Source organism: Cetorhinus maximus, chromosome 15 (genome assembly GCF_964194155.1).
Source record: "Cetorhinus maximus chromosome 15, sCetMax3.hap1.1, whole genome shotgun sequence".
NCBI classification, from domain to species: Eukaryota; Metazoa; Chordata; class Chondrichthyes; order Lamniformes; family Cetorhinidae; genus Cetorhinus; species Cetorhinus maximus.
The window spans coordinates 67,552,636-67,566,106 of NC_135893.1; the positions used below are offsets into that span (position 1 = coordinate 67,552,636).

The 13,471-nt window shown below is 49.6% G+C and overlaps 2 protein-coding genes across 3 annotated transcripts in view; one reads left to right on the top strand and one right to left on the bottom strand.

Annotated features, from left to right (window-relative positions):
- The window catches only part of chlsn (cholesin), a 352,627-nt gene that overhangs the window by 30,736 nt on the left and 308,420 nt on the right, over positions 1-13,471 (bottom strand). The gene's annotated exons all lie outside the window — the stretch shown is intronic.
- gpr146 (G protein-coupled receptor 146) overlaps positions 4,373-13,471 on the top strand; it is a 90,345-nt gene continuing 81,246 nt past the window's right edge. For both annotated transcript variants that reach the window (XM_078558579.1, XM_078558581.1), the window contains exon 1: positions 4,373-5,000. The gene's annotated coding sequence lies outside the window, so the exon portion shown is untranslated. The remainder of the gene's footprint in view (positions 5,001-13,471) is intronic.

Sequence of the window (13,471 nt, forward strand, 5' to 3'; positions counted from 1 at the left end):
GGGATCTGAAGCTCAGCTCGGAGGTTGTAAGCTGTTTGTTTCCAGTGAGGGACGGACTTGAGAAGGGGATGGAATCAATGGCAAGGGCCTGCATTTTGCAGTGGTGGGAGAGCAGAGGGGAAGAAAGACCAGCATTCTACTATCTGATTAGTTGAGGTGAGTCTCCAGCACTCCATGACTCTTAATAATATGCAAAGTTACCTCTACAGTACCAATAATTCACTGCAAGTGTTTTGCTCTTGGTAAAAACGTGAACAGTAGGGGCAGTTCTTGATGATTAATTAGATAGGTGCAAACCATGGGGTGTTACGGAGTAGGATGGTTCTAAGTTATTGTCCCTGGTCTGTACTGACCTTCTATCTTCCATTGGTTTCAGCATGCAGGAGATCTTTGTACATTTTATCCTCATTTTAATTCCTTTATATCTTCTTGGGCTGTGTTTAAGCTTGCAAGCCATGCCCGCTTAAGTGAATGTCTTTCATGGCAATGGTGTTCTTTAACTGGTAGAACTCAAGTCTGATCTCAGACACAACCTTTCCTTTATTGGCAGCTATACTTTGCTTGGCGTTAATGCCTCAAGTGTCTTGGGCTTTTATCTTTATGGGCCACCTATGTGCTTACCATCAATTAATAAAGTTTTTAAATCCCAGGTCCCATTACCTTGGATTACCAACATTAACAGATGTTGGTTTCCTGATACAGAATCGACCCACTAGCCAATAGCACATTGAACATCCCTTTCTAACTCTTAAGGTTCAATCAGGGGAGGTCAACAAATAATAAGTACAAGTGTAAATATCTGGTACATGTTTGTGGGACCTTACTGTACCTGAATTAGCTACAGTGCTTCTCTACAGTACGTCACACTTCAAAAGTACAAAAGCAAATACTGCTGATGCTGGAAATCCAAAATAAAAACAGATAATGCTATAAATACTCAGCAGCATCTGTGGAGAGAGAAACAGAGTTAACGTTTCAGGTCAATGGTCTTTCATCAGAGCAGTCTAATGAAAGGGCACAGACCTGAAACGTTAACTCTGTTTCTCTCTCCACAGATGCTGCTGAGTGTTTCCAACATTTTCTGTTTACACTTCAGAAGTACTTCAACATAGGCTGGGACTGTACTTCATTCTTTTTGCTGCAGGACCCATTTCATGCCATGAGCAATCTCAAAGTCATGAGCAGCTTTCAAGTTAAAAGCTGTAACATTTGCTACTTGTTAAATAACTGTGCTGCAGAGAGGGAATTCGGTGTTAGTGAAAAACTAGTGCGAGAATGGGAGGAGGAAGAGGAATCCGCCCTGAAGAAGATGCCCAAAGCCAAATGTGCCATCAGAACAGGGACCAGTCAATGGCCTGATGTTGAGAAGCATGTAATGGAATGGGTCCTCAAAAGTCATCAGAATGGTTACATGGTCACCAAAAGTGCAATGCATGTATAGGCATTTAAGCGAGCCAAATCAAACCAAGTCCAGCAAAGATTTCTGACCAACAGTCGGTTGGTGTAGCCGCTTTCTGGAAAGAAAGAGTCTAATGTTGTGGCAGAAGACCAAGATTGCTCAGAGACTACCAAGAGATCTCGATGTCAAAATGACCAATTCCCAGTGATTCATCATCAGACAGTGGCAGAAACACGAGTACCCATCACATCGGCAACATGGATGAAACACCAACTAATTTTGATATTCCCAGCAGCCAAACTGTGGAGTGGAAAGGTTTGAGAACAGTTCTAGTGAAAACGACAGGACATGAGAGGACAAGATTCACAGTGGTACTAGCCTGCATGGCTAATGGAACAAAATGAAAGCCTATGGTAGTTTTCAAATGTAAAACCATGCCAAACATTAAGTTCCCTTCAGGAGCTTTTCTGCATGTCTATGACAGCAGCTGGATGGATGAGGATGGAGTGAAGTTATGGATCGAAAATATATGGAATATAGATCCCAATGGTCTATGTAAAGAATGTAGCTTATTTGTGAGGATCACATTCAGATCCCATATAACCAATGAGATCAAGAGGCGTCTAGGAAGAAATAACACCCACATTGCAATTATACCAGGGGGTCTAACATCTGGAGTTCAACCTTTGGATGCGTGCCTCAACAAGCCATTCAAGGATCATGCTTGTGCCGAATGGAATAGGTGGATGGTTGAAGGAGAAAAAACCTTCACAAAGAGTGGAATACACTCACTGTCCTGCTTGATGTTTTGGGTGGTTTCATTATCAAATTGTGGGATGCTATTAGTGCATAAAGTGTTATCAGATCAACCAAAAAATGCGCTTTATCCATTTCAATGGATTGAGAGGAAGATGATTTCATGTGAAGGGATGATTCTGAAAGGAAAAGCACCAAATCTGATCCAGAGTGGGGTCCTTAAGATGATGCCATAGCCAAAGTGACTCCGACCGAGTTCAACGAACTCTTTGTTTTGGCCTATTGTTTTAAAACACGTTGATTGTGGTTAAAGGTATCTTTGTACAATTAATTCATCCAATAACTGTGCTACATTAATTTAATATGAATTACTGGTGTTAGGCTATTTTTCTCACATTTCAAAATGGCAACTACCCACAACGGCAGTTCACATTTTATACTTGGTGTATAAGTCAACCCCCATTTCTGGAAGGATTTTTGGGTGTGCCAAATGTCGACTTATATTCCGTGATCTATGGTATGCTAAGCTGTAATTTACTTAATTGAACTGTAATAGGTATATACTAAATGAATACACAAAAATGCAACATACTAAATAGAAATATACTGAATACTCTATACCTATAGCTAAAAAAAGTTTTGCCTTTATTTAGCAACTTTTACAACCTCAGCATGCTCCAAAGCACTTTACAGGCAATGAAGTACTTTTTGATGCATAGTCACTGTTATAATGTAGGAAATACAGCAGCCAATTTGCATACAGCAAATTCCACTAACATCAAAAATAGGTAATCTGTTTTCTAATGATTCTGGTTGGTGATCATTCGTCATGATAGCAAGGAGAACTGTTCTTTTTTAAAATAATACTTTGGGATCTTTTACAGTCACCTGAGACAGCGGACAGGACCTTGGTGTAATATTTCACCCAATAAACAGCACCTCAGGCAGTGCAGCACTCCCTCAGTGCTACCTTGGAGTGTCAGCCTAGATTTCATGCTCCAATCTCTGGAGTGGAACTTGAACCCACAGTCTTCTAACTCAGAGGTGAGTGTTACCCTCTCAGCCACTGCACTCACCTCATGTTACGAACCCCAATAAGTAGTTATTGACACATATAATGGCTTTACAATCAGGCCTATTCTGTAGTCTTCAGCTCTTTGGGGGCTAGATCAGCATCATATACCCAACTGTTAAATAAATGTACCACACCATGCCATATTCCGCTAGTAATTTTCCACAGCTTACCATCCAAAACCATCGAACTGTTGGGGAGGGCAGGAAATGATTGCAATCACTTCTCAATTCCGTGCACAACATTGGGTGGAGTTCAGAAGTTGTGCATCAAATGTTAGTTAATTCTCTTCCTTCACCCAACACACCCGCCCCCTCACCACCCATCCACCTTTCCCTCCCCAACTCCACACGTCAAAGATTTGAAACCTATCTCCTGATCTTACAGCTGCAGTTTTCTCAAAAACAAGTTGCTGCATCCTTTACTAATGAGCGCCATAAAAATGCCAAGCACTTGACGAAGAGCTCTTAATCAGCTCCGACTCCCCCTCACAGGCACTTCAGAGACAAAAAGCAGATTTATGTTTATTTTTGTTTAACCATGCGGGGTTCTGTCCACTGTCGCCACTCGGAAGGTTCCTTCGTTCTTTCACTTCCTCCATTGCTTCCCAGTTTTTGTCTTTTAAAAAAGGATGATTAATAACCTTTGCCCTCCCTAGCTGTCAAAAGCACTATCGTTTCTGATAGAAATAAAATGCCAGCACATTTCCCCCCTCCCTTGCCAAAGATTGTTTTTTAAATCCTGAAAAATGTTTAAAATATCTTGTTGAGTTTTAAACTTGTGGGGTTCAGATGTAACTTTGTCCATTTTCCAAAAAGAAACCCACCGAGGGTTTGGAAAATAATATAAAAGGGCCCAGAGTGCTGGGGAACACTGGGCTGAGTTTAAAAGGTTTCTGAAGTGCGCTGAGACAGAATGATTCATAACAGACTGGGGAAGGAAACACGCCTTGTTCTCTGTGTCAGTGAGAAACTTATTGTACATCCTGAGCAAGGTAAGTATTCTGACAGGACTTGTTTTGAAGTTTAGGAGGGGGGCGGGGGGAGAGGGAGTTTCGGGGGTTAATAAAAGCAACTGAGATCTGACGTGCCTCTGTGGGAATCATGCCCATGCAATAGGCAGCTTGCCAGACAAGCCTTCTGTGGTGTGACCGCAATGCATTCAGGCTTTAATGAAATCCAGGCAGCACACATTACATGGTGTATCAGCCGAGAGCCAGTCTCCCAACAGTAAGCACTGCTGATATACATTAAAAAAAAACACTGGGCACTGAGTCAGGGAGTGGGAGATAGAAATAGAGAGAGGAGGTTCTGTTCTGATGCATTGAGTCAATTTTTCCCCCTTATTTTCGGCTGGTACAATCTGCTTCCTCCGAATGCTTCAACAGTTTGTGAACTTTTTTACTCGCTCCCTTTTACTGTTGACATCGTTCAGTGGCCAGACCCAAGAATGGCATTGCTCTGCTGCTGTGCTCTGACCTTCTGATCGTCATTTTAAAAAAAGAGCTTCGGAGAAAAGGATGGACTTTCCCCAGAAAGGGGCTGAGACGGACAGCGGCTGACGAGGGTGGTGAGCAAGCCATGGAATCAGTTCGATCAGCAACCCACATACATGGTAAAGTCATCCAGGGATACAGTGCTCACTGCTAAGCAGGGCTCAGACACGTTACAAGAGCCCTTTTTTGGAGGGAAGAGTCAGCCTTGCATTTTCTTTTAAACGAGAAACCCCGAATTTCTTCTCCGCGGCAAATCCAAGTGCAACCTCTGTTCTGAGGTAAGTGATTCTGGATTCCCCTCACCTCTTGTTAAACCTAAAACTTGAAAGCAACTGAATTTTATTTTGCTTGCCTTGAGTGTTTCTATGGCAACCGCTGGAGCATAGTTCTTGTCCACCTGCTTTAAAGCAACTTTTAAGCATTTTAAACAGCACTTCACCAATTTTCAGCCACGCATCTTAATTAGGTCCAACTGGGCTCTAATCATGGATTAAGTGCTTTCTGGACCTTTTAACTCAGTCTGTGGGGATACGTTGTAGTCGCTGACTGTAACACTCAGGAGTGCACTGTGCTGGAAATGTGCAGTTTACATTTCCGTTTCAAACCCACTGACTGGGCAGCAGGCACTCATTATTTATCACCTTCTGCCCCCAAACAAACGATAAATCACAGGTGCTGACAGCTCCCCTGCAGTCCTTAGTGAAATACGGACAACAATATAACAAGTGACAGTCATTTTCTGTCTACTAACTCACTCAAACTGTTCAGAGGAGCCGGAATAAATTGAGAGTTCTACTACCAACAGGGTCGGGGAGGGGGGGGGGTGTAAATGGGTCAGAATTGGCTGGTTTGGGATTAGGTTTTAACTACAGAAGGCTGGCAAAATGAAAGATTATCAAATTCAAATCGATGGCCATGTGACCTTTTTCACACTCAAGTACTATCACCAATTCTCAGCTTATCCAACAGACAGCGGTGTGTGGCAGCATGATGACCCAGAGTTAGCTGAGTGGGGTATCATGCAGTGTACCCCACTTTGTTAGACTTTTGCCCTTAACCTTTCCACTCAAATAAATTGGCTAATTGCTCTAAGTATGAACTGATAACAGTGCAGAGAGAGCAATGGGTCATCTGGGACTTGGTGAAGGACCAGACCAACAGTTTATCTCTTCAGCCAATGAGAAAAAAGAGAGGAATGGCAGAGCAGGAAATAGGGTGAATTAGAGTCAAATCAGGTTCAGAAAAAGAAAGAGGGAAAGAAAGATTGGATTAAAAGAAAAGAAATAAAAAAATTAACATCTAAAAAATCTCTAACAATGCTGAGTATCTGCAGGAATTTGAATTGTTCCTGTTCTGATCAGAAGTTCAGGTACGGTGAAGTATTAAAACATGGCTTGGCTGTAATACATACAGGTACAATATCCAAAATCCTGCTGTCTGAAAACCAGAATTGTCGTAAAACTAGACATTTTTGAAATGGAGCACTGGTCTAGTTCAAGGGCCTGTTTTAGGTTCAGGGTCTATATCAGTTTCAGGGTCTGCAGCGGTTTCAGGAGGTTGAGTGGCATTGCAGGAACATACATCTCCTCATTAAAAAGGTTGTTACACTGCTAAGTGCCAGCCCTAGCATTCTGCAGCAAATTCAATGGGAAATTAATCCACAAATGTGGCAATTTCACAAAACTGATGAGTCTTGCAAGGCTAATAAATCATCCAATAATTTGTGGCAATTCATCACTCATGGATTTGTTCTTCCTTGCTACAAACTGCTGGATGCTTTACACATTAATAACAGCAAGGACTGTTAGACTTGCCATTATTTTGGCAGCAAAATCTGAGCCAACATCTGAGAAGTGTATTTGTCCACCTGAGTAGCAGCTACAGACATGAGCTCCAGCTTCCATTGAATGCCGTGCCATAGTGACTGTTAGATCTCTCTTGGGATCAGCAAATGAAGCTGGGGTATCATTCCCTCCTACCCCCCACTATGAATAAGATGTTCACTGAGTGTAAAATTTGAAGAATTGTTTATTAAAATAAGACAGCCTGGAAAGGATTCATCCTGTACAAACTCAAAAGCCCATCAATAAAATGGGAAAATGCTAATGCAATACTGAAGCTCTGCCACTAGCATGGTTAGCAAATCAATATACGATTTTCAATCATCAGCTTCTGATTTTCTACGGAAAAATGAATGGAATTTGGGAACGAGCCCCTAAACACTGCTAAAAAATCTCAAAACTCAAATTTTTAAAAAAGGAAATAGACTTAACTAGTGATCCTAATTAAATATTGCAATCTCCCCCAAAATTGGCAGAAACTTTGCAGTAAAAAGGAACCTATTCAGTTATTATGAACCATAATTGCTCATTCCATAATGGGATGCAAGAGGCCAGCAAAGACTCGTTTGTTGCCCATTGCTAGTCAGTCTGAGGTAGTGATGAGCCTTCTTCAAGCATTGGTTTTAGACTATTGAGCAGCTTGCTTGGCCATTATTATTAATGGGCAAAGTCTTAGGGTTACCAACTTTGGTTTGACATATTCCTGGTGTTTTCCTCACCTGATCTCCATCCTCCAACTGCCCCATTACCAAGGGCTGGTCAAATAGCCCTTTTTATCCCCATTACCATATTTTTTGATAACCAGCTATTGACAAAATGTTCAAAGAAAAGGGGAAGAAAAGCTTTATTTTAATGCCTTGATGATTTTTCTCCTGAGTTGCTGGCAGCAGTGTCCAGGAGTTTAATTCTTAATTCCAAGAAGCTCCAGGACAATCCTGGAAGGGTGGCAACCCTGCATAGTGAGGGAGTAGGTCAAACTGGCTAGAGGTGACTGTGAGCCAGATGGGGATTTTGTACGTTCATTTATTTTTAGAGTGTGCAAGTTACTTTATTTAATAAATTCAATCTCGGCATTTGCCATGGTGGGATTGAGTTCATGGCTTCTGGCTTGCTAGTGCTGTGACATAAACCAGTGGACTACTGCACCCTTTCATAAAATATGGCAAGGACATCTGGATGCCTATACTTTTGGCCCCTTTGACTGCTTTGTAAAATATTAACACTCTAGAAGCCTGGACTAGAAATCTGATAGGGACACTGGCTTCAGAATCAGAAATAACAATCACAGCCAGTGCAGCAGATGAATTTGGCCTGGTACAATTCATTTCAAAAGCTATATGAATTCCTCTAAGCTACTCCCAATTACCGAGATGGAGCACGTTTTAAGCCTGTGTATTGATATCTGAGCAGTAAGTCAGAATGTAGCTGATGCTCTTAACTGCTGACTGCCACTGTAGCCTACAGGAAATGTTTTCAGCACTCCTGCTGCTCACTGCAATGATGCTAAAGGCAAACTTATACAAACGTATTTTTGACCTTTATCAGCTCATCATTTCATTCTTCACATTGACTTTACAATTACAGAGGAATTTAACTTGAGCTGCCAGAAAGAAGGATTTGAATTTCTATAGTGCCTTTCATAACCTCAGAACATCCCAAAGTGTTTTGTAGCCAATGAGTACAAGAGTGATTACAATTCATAGCTAGTGTAGGGAAGACAGCTGTCAGTTTGTGCACAGCAAGGTCCCACAAACAGCAACATCACTTAAAACAGGTTATCTGGACATTGTCACAATGACATTGGTTAAGGATTACATGCTGACCAGGACTCCAAAGAGAATTCACCTGCTTAAGAGAACATGTTTTCTGTTATTGCTCCAGAAGCTTTTAACAAGTTGTTTTGCACTGTGTAAGTCAGTGGCTTTCATCATTCAACCTGCGCACTCTTCACCGATGGCCCCTTGTAAACCTGCTGTTCTATAAGTTGCTCATCCTCCTATCACAGCCTCCTAGGCTGTACCATGTTACTAGACCTGAGACACTGCTGTTTCTTTCTTGTCTCTTCCCACTCAATGAGAGAGCGCAAGAACATACTATTGCGAAGGCAGCCTTCCCTGCATCCAGAGGGCTCTATCCAATGATTAGACTTGTAGCTTTAATGGAACAATTGGTTCAAGAGTATTTTTCCTTTTCTTTAAGCTTAAATTTAAAATTCTCATCCTTGTTCTTAAATCCCTCCATGGCATCACCCCTCCCTATCTCTGTGACTTCCTCCAGGCTACAACCCTCCAAGGCCTTTATCATCCTTCACTTTGGCATCCCTTATTTTCTTTGTTCCACTTTTGGCAGCCATTTCTTCAACTTAGGCTCGAAGCTCTGGAATTTCCTCCCTAAAATTCTCCAACCCTCTCCTCCCTTAAGGTGCCTTTTAAAAAAAACCTGTCTGTTTTGCACAAGCTTTTGGTTACCTGTCCCAATGCCTCCTTTTGTGGCTCAATGTCAAATTTTGATTGATAACACTCTTGCGAAGCGCTTTGGGACATTTTACTACATTAATGGCAAGTTGTTGTTGCTGGTTCCTGTGTGAAAGTGCCATGGTTCCTCTCTGCAGCTGTCCTGTTCAGTGGAGAGCTCACCACAGGAGTGAAGACCCTCATCCCGACACTTGGTGGGCTATGAGAGTTAATTTTGGACAACATGCTGTTTTGGGATTGTCGGCTTTGGGAGAGTGGGAGGAAGTGAGTTTTTTTTTAAATAAAACTGGGATAGTGGATATACATTGGCCATTGATGGCTCTCAGAAACAAAACATGTTATGTACCCACCTGCCCTCTCAGGTGGATGTAAAAGTTCCCAGGACACAATTTTGAAGACTGGGGAGTTCTCTCTTGATGCCCTGGCCAATATTCATTTCTCAACCAACATCACTAAAACAGATAATCCAGTCATTAGCACATTGCTGTTTGTGGGAGTTCGCTGTGCACAGACTGTCTGCCATGTTTCCCACATTACAACAGTGGCTACTTCGAAAGTACTTTATTGGCTGTAAAGCACCTTGGACCATATTCAGGTTGTGAAAGGTGCTCCGAATTCCACTCTTTCTACCAGTTGTATAATCTGTGAACTATGCATGCGTCAATGGAAAGATAGGATATTCACAAAACATAATTCAGGAATCTACTGGACTACTCAAAGGAGAATTCTGCTCATAGTTATCTTTTGGCTTGCAGTGAGGTTCTTGCTTTAACTGCAGTACTGTATGACCTCTGATACTACCTCTCGACAACTAAAAACTTATCTGTTGCCAGGAACGAAACAAGTCTGTGGAAAGCAAGGGAGGGGAGGCCCCCTTGAACTAACATAAATAAGAAACTCATATCTGCTCGAAATATCTGGAGCTGCATGCTCAGGGCACTTTTGTTTTGCAACAACTTGGTTCAAACTATTAAAGAGGAATGTAATACTTGGTTTCTTCTGACATTAATGTATGTCGTGCATGACGCCCACACTCATTAGCAGAGGAACTGCTTAAATCCCCGCTCTGAAATTCATGGTGAGTGGGAGAGAGGGACACAGGGTCTAAGATGGAGACAAACTTCCATCTGCCCATTGACTTCATCTGAAAACCTGGTGTCAATGTTACTGAAATGTACTCATTGCAAGGTAACTGACACACCTTTCTAGGCATCGAAGAGGAGGACGAAGCAGAGAGTGAAGGGGAAGTGGAATGTTGGGGGAGGGGGAGAGCAGGGGGGAGAGCGGAGGGAGGGGGAGGTGGAGGGCGGAGGGCAGGGGACGGGAGAGGGCGGGGGACGGAAGAGGGGAGGGGGCGGGGGGGAGAGGGGAGAAGGGGCAGGAGGAGAGGGGAGAAGGGGCAGGAGGAGAGGGGAGAAGGGGCAGGAGGAGAGGGGAGAAGGGGCAGGGGGAGGGGAGGGCAGGCACGGGTGAGCAGAGGGAAGAGGAGAGCGTAGTGGGGGAGGGGGAGAGGGGAGTGCGGGAGCTGAAAGGGGAGGATGGGAAGGGGAGGGGGAGGATGGGAAGGGGAGGGGGAGGATGGGAAGGGGAGGGGGAGGATGGGAAGGGGAGGGGGAGGATGGGAAGGGGAGGGGGAGGATGGGAAGGGGAGGGGGAGGATGGGAAGGGGAGGGGGAGGATGGGAAGGGGAGGGGGCGAGCGGAAAGGAGGGTGGGGGGAGAGCGGAAAGGAGGGGAGGGGGAGAGCACAAGGGGGAGGGGGAGAGCGCAAGGGGGAGGGGAGAAGATGAGGGCGGAGAGAGGGGAAGAGTGGAGGGGATGAGGGCAGAGGGAGGGGGAGAGCGGAGGGAATGAGGGCGGAGGGAGGGGAGGGGTGAGGGGGAGAGCAGAGGGAATGGGTGAGGGGGAGAACGGAGGGGGGAGAACGGAGGGGCAAAGGGATGGTGACGAGGGAGAGGGGTGGGGGCGAGGGTGAGAGGGGCGAGGGTGAGGGGGCGAGGGTGAGAGGGGCGAGGGTGAGAATGGCGAGGGAGGGGGCGAGGGGAGGGGCATTGGGAGGGGTGGAGCGGAGGAAGTGGGTGAGGGGAGGGAGGGAGGGAGTGGATGAGGGGAGGGAGGGAGTGGGAGAGGGGAGGGAGTGGGTGAGGGGGAGAACAGAGGGGCGAGGGAGGGAGAGGGATGGGGGAGATGGGCAGGGACGAGGGAGATGGGCGGGGGTGAGGGAGATGGGCAATGGAGGGGGGGAGGGGTGTGGGAGGGGTAGAGGGGCAAGGGTGGGAGATGGGCGGGGCATTTGGAGGGGGAGAGCGGAGGGGCGAGAGAGGGGGAGAGCGGAGGGACGGGGAGGGGGAGAGCGGAGGGACGGGGAGGGGGAGAGCGGAGGGACGGGGAGGGGGAGAGCGGAGGGACGGGGAGGGGGAGAGCGGGGGACGGGGAGGGGGAGAGCGGGGGGACGGGAAGGGGGAGAGCGGGGGGACGGGGAGGGGGAGCGCGGGGGGACGGGGAGGGGGAGCGCGGGGGGACGGGGAGGGGGAGCGCGGGGGGACGGGGAGGGGGAGAGCGGGGGGACGGGGAGGGGGAGCGCGGGGGACGGGGAGGGGGAGAGCGGAGGGACGGGGAGGGGGAGAGCGGAGGGACGGGGAGGGGGAGAGCGGAGGGACGGGGAGGGGGAGAGCGGAGGGACGGGGAGGGGGAGAGCGGAGGGACGGGGAGGGGGAGAGCGGAGGGACGGGGAGGGGGAGAGCGGAGGGACGGGGAGGGGGAGAGCGGAGGGACGGGGAGGGGGAGAGCGGAGGGACGGGGAGGGGGAGAGCGGAGGGACGGGGAGGGGGAGAGCGGAGGGACGGGGAGGGGGAGAGCGGAGGGACGGGGAGGGGGAGAGCGGAGGGACGGGGAGGGGGAGAGCGGAGGGACGGGGAGGGGGAGAGCGGAGGGACGGGGAGGGGAGAGCGGAGGGACGGGGAGGGGGAGAGCGGAGGGACGGGGAGGGGGAGAGCGGAGGGACGGGGAGGGGGAGAGCGGAGGGACGGGGAGGGGGAGAGCGGAGGGACGGGGAGGGGGAGAGCGGAGGGACGGGGAGGGGGAGAGCGGAGGGACGGGGAGGGGGAGAGCGGAGGGACGGGGAGGGGGAGAGCGGAGGGACGGGGAGGGGGAGAGCGGAGGGACGGGGAGGGGGAGAGCGGAGGGACGGGGAGGGGGAGAGCGGGGGGACGGGGAGGGGAGAGCGGGGGGAGGGGGACGGGCGGAGGGAGGGGAGGGCAGAGGGACGGGGACGGGGGGGGCGGAGGGAGAGGGTGGTGAGAGGGGGGATGGGAGAGGGGCAGGGGGGAGAGGGCAGAGGGAGGGGAGGGCGGGCAGGGGTGAGCAGAGGGAAGGGGAGACCGTGGTGGGGGAGGGGGAGAGTGGAGTGGGGAGTTGAAAGGGGAGGGTGTGAAGGGGAGGGGGAGAGTGGAAAGGAGGGGAGGAGGAGGAGAGCGCAAGGTGGGAGGAGGAGAGCGCAAGGTGGGAGGAGGAGAGCGCAAGGTGGGAGGAGGAGAGCGCAAGGGGGGAGGGGAGAGCGCAGGGGGGAGGGGAGAGCGCAGCGGGGGAGGGGAGAGCACAGTGGGGAGTTGAGAGGATGAGGGCAGAGGGTGGGGAAGAGCGTAGGGGGGGACGGCAGAGGGAGGGCGGAGGGAGGGGGTGAGGGGGCGAGCGGAGGGAGGGGGTGAGGGGGGAGAAAGGAGGGCGAGGGGTGGGGAGGAGGGGTGGGGGCGAGGGAGAGGGGTGGAGGCGAGGGAGGGGGGAGAGGGCCGAGGGAGGGGGGAGAGGGGTGAGGGAGGGGGAGAGCAGTGAGGGAGGGGGTGGGGAGGGGGAGAGGGGCGAGTGGTGGGGCATTGCGATTGGGAGGGGTAGAGCGGAGGGAGTGGGTGAGGGGTAGAGCAGAGGGAGTGGGTGAGGGTTAGAGCAGAGGGAGTGGGTGAGGGGTAGAGCAGAGGGAGTGGGTGAGGGGTAGAGCAGAGGGTGGGTGTGAGGGGTAGAGCAGAGGGAGTGGTGAGGGGGAGGGAGGGAGTAGGTGAGGGGGAGAGGGAGTGGGCGAGGGGAGGGTGGGTGAGGGGCGGGAGTGGGTGAGGGGAGGAGGGAGTGGGTGGGGGAGGAGGGAGTGGGTGAGGGGAGGGCGTAGGTGTGGGGGAGAACAGAGGGGAGGGGGAGGGAGAGGGGTGGGGGAAGGGCGGGGACGAGGGGAGATGGGTGGGGGCGGGGGCAGCTGGGCGAGGGCGAGGGGGAGAGGGGCGAGGGTGCAGGAGAGGGGCGGGGGGGCGGGAGAGGGAGAGCGGGGGGGGGGGGGGGGGGGGGAGGGGAGGGGTGTGGGGGGGGAGGGGGGGGGGGGGGGGGGGAGGGGAGGGGGGGAGGGGTGGGGGGGGGGGGGGGGGGGGGAGGGGGGGGGGGGGGGAGGGGG